This window comes from Pseudophryne corroboree, chromosome 6 (genome assembly GCF_028390025.1).
Source record: "Pseudophryne corroboree isolate aPseCor3 chromosome 6, aPseCor3.hap2, whole genome shotgun sequence".
NCBI lineage: Eukaryota > Metazoa > Chordata > Amphibia > Anura > Myobatrachidae > Pseudophryne > Pseudophryne corroboree.
Genome location: NC_086449.1, coordinates 556,402,642 through 556,405,948, shown reverse-complemented (window position 1 = coordinate 556,405,948; position 3,307 = coordinate 556,402,642).

Below are 3,307 nucleotides of genomic sequence, written 5' to 3'. Positions count from 1 at the left end.
CGCTTGGAAGCACGGAGGTCCTTGGAGGCACGGAAATGCTCGGAGGCACGGAGATGCTCGGAGGCACGGAGACGCTTGGAGGCACGGAAGTGCTTGGAGGCACGGAGATGCTTGGAGGCACGGAGATGCGTGGAGGCACGGAAGTGCTTGGAGGCACGGAGATGCTTGGAGGCACGGAGATGCTTGAAGGCACGGAAGTGCTTGGAGGCACGGAGATGCTTGGAGGCACGGAGATGCTTGGAGGCACGGAAGTGCTTGGAGGCACGGAGATGCAGACACGGAGACCGCAGGAACGTGGGAGCTCTGGAAATCACAGCTTCTGAGGCAGAATCGATTATACTCAGGCACCGGATCTCTGCCCGGCGTCTGGCTTTGAATTCCCCGCCCTTGCCTGATTGGCGGAGCAGGCAGGTGACGTCAGTCCTGCTCCGCCTACCTGACCACACTCATGATGGCGGCGCCCTCGCTCCGGGAAGCCGCCGGAGGAACGCACCGACCCGACACCGGGACCCGGAGACCGCCGGGGGGAGAGAGGCGCCGGGCAGTCCAAATCACACGCAGGGGCAAGCACGGCCGCCGCTGCCTGCAATGTGTGACACTCAACTTCCATGCCGTCAAACATAGCCGCGGTAAGTCTTGATAGGCGAACGGCCCCTGCTGTAGCAGGTCCTCCCGAAGAGGAAGAGGCCTCGGCTCTTCATGCAAGAGATTCAGAAGGTCCGCATACCAAGCCAGCCTTGGCCAGTGTGGAGCAATGAGGATCGCTTGAACTCTTGTTCTCCTTATGTTCTCTACGATCAGTTTCTCAAACATACAGGGGGACGCCCAGCACAGGGCTAGTCTGCCCCGCATGTCTGGCTCTGCTCTCCCCCCTCACAAGGGGGAACAAGTATTGCACGGCGGCGATGCTTTTGCACCCGGCGAGTAGCTCCCTGCCTGCGCAGCTGCTGCGTGCTGGCAGGGAGCTACCACCACGTCCCAGGAAGCAGCGCCGTGGCCCACCTCCGCAATGGTACGAACATGCCTGCGTTGTCCAGACCGCACCCCACAAACGGCGTTCTAACGCCATTGGCACGCCCCCTCCCGCCTCTGCCTGTCAATCAGGCAGAGGTGATCGCAGCCCTGAGTGGGCACTTTTGCATGCGCACTCCACAAAGAAAGATCACTGCCGCGATCCAGTCTAAATTATCTACAAAGAGCGTAAATTATTGATGTGGATTAAGATAATCTTTGGCTTTAGGCTTTATATATTACATGGAATGCATGTCAAATATGCATTATTCAGTGCACAATACATGCCAAGTGAGTGGCGCGCTGCATTATGTATATTTGAAACTGACTTGATTCTGACTCACCTTTCCTGTGTCATGTAATGCCCATTACCTATGTTGTCACACATTGGGCCTGATACAGACCTGATTGCTGTGCGAAATTGCACAGCGGACGATTATCGAATGATTGTGCATGTGTGTACACCGCAATGCGCAGACGCATCGCCAAACAGCGACAGGATGCATAAAATTTCGATCTCACAGGCGTTCGCAAGGTGATTGATAGGAAGAGGACATTTGTGGGTGGTAACTGCCCATTTTCAGGGAGTATCAGGAAAAATGAAGGTGTTCCCAAGCGTTTTCAGGGCGTGTGTGTGACGTCAACTCCGGACCCGATCAGCCCGTTCTCATCGCACTGTAGGAGTAAGTCCTGGCCTGCACACACTGGTAAAATCATTAGATTGTGAGTGTGGTGCGAACGGATTTGCAGCTGTCCACTGACTGAGGGATATTTGTAGCACGGAGTACACATGCGAACACACACTTGCACGGCAAATATACACTCCCCTCGGGTGGCGACTATCTGAACGCAGGACAGCAAAATTAGTAGCCCAGCAATCAGTTCTGAATTAGGCCAGACCCTTTAGCATCTCTATGCACCTTACATCAACATGAATCATTCTAGTTCTAATACGCACCGTGTACTGGGTGGTCTTCTGTATGCCGACTGCCGGGATCCCGGCGCACAGTATACCGGCGCCGGGATCCCAACAGCCGGCATACCGACACTTATTCTCCCTCGTGGGGGTCCACGATCCCCCTGGAGGGAGAATAATATAGTGTGGAGCCCGACCGCCGGCATATCGTAGTGAACCCCCGTGTACTACTCTATCTGGCATTTCCGTTTGCATAACAAATTGTTGGTTGGTATCTTTAAGAATATGTTGCACTGTACTTTCAGTACGAGCGGGCGATGGTTGTGTGGCACTGTATATAGGGATCATGCAGGGTTGTGTCTATGTTACCTACGTGCTAAGGACCTGGACATGACAAAACGAGAGGGCAGGAGAGAACTTCCGCCCTTACAGCTCCTAAATGTTTTCTTCGTTCTCAGTTCGTTTGGGGGAATTTTTTTTTTCTATGCAGCATTGGACGCTCGCCACGCTTCGGGCTCGGGAACCCTCATTCCGAGTTGTTCGCTCGGTAAAAATCTTCGCATCGCAGCGATTTTCCGCTTAATGCGCATGCGCAATGTCCGCACTGCGACTGCGCCAAGTAAATTTGCTATGCAGTTAGGAATTTTACTCACGGCTTTTTCATCGTTCTGGCGATCGTAATGTGATTGACAGGAAATGGGTGTTACTGGGCGGAAACAGGCCGTTTTATGGGCGTGTGGTAAAAAACGCTACCGTTTCCGGAAAAAACGCAGGAGTGGCCGGAGAAACGGGGGAGTGTCTGGGCGAACGCTGGGTGTGTTTGTGACGTCAAACCAGGAACGACAAGCACTGAAATGATCGCAGATGCCGAGTAAGTCTGAAGCTACTCAGAAACTGCTACGAGGTGTGTAATCGCAATATTGCGAATACATCGTTCGCAATTTTAAGATGCTAAGATTCACTCCCAGTAGGCGGCGGCTTAGCATGAGCAAATCTGCTAAAATTCACTTGCGAGCGAACAACTCGGAATGAGGGCCTCGGTGTCTCGCTTCACTCGCCACACTTCTCTATTCCAAATAGATTATGACATGGACGCAGGGGGTTATGGGGAAAGGTCCCCTGCACGAAGAGAAACTAGACGCTACCGATCATGCAGCAGCCAGTGCTGACCTCGTACTGTGACATTGGCAGCGATCACACAGCTCTAGTATCTACACTGAAGTCATATAGGACGGGCATCAGCTGATACGCTACGTACTTTACGTAGGAACACCCGTTACTGTACGTCACATGACCGAAGCCGACTTTCCTCTACGTCGCGACGGCCAATGGTAAAACGGGTCTGCGAGTAACGCACAATGCATGAGCCAATCATCTCGA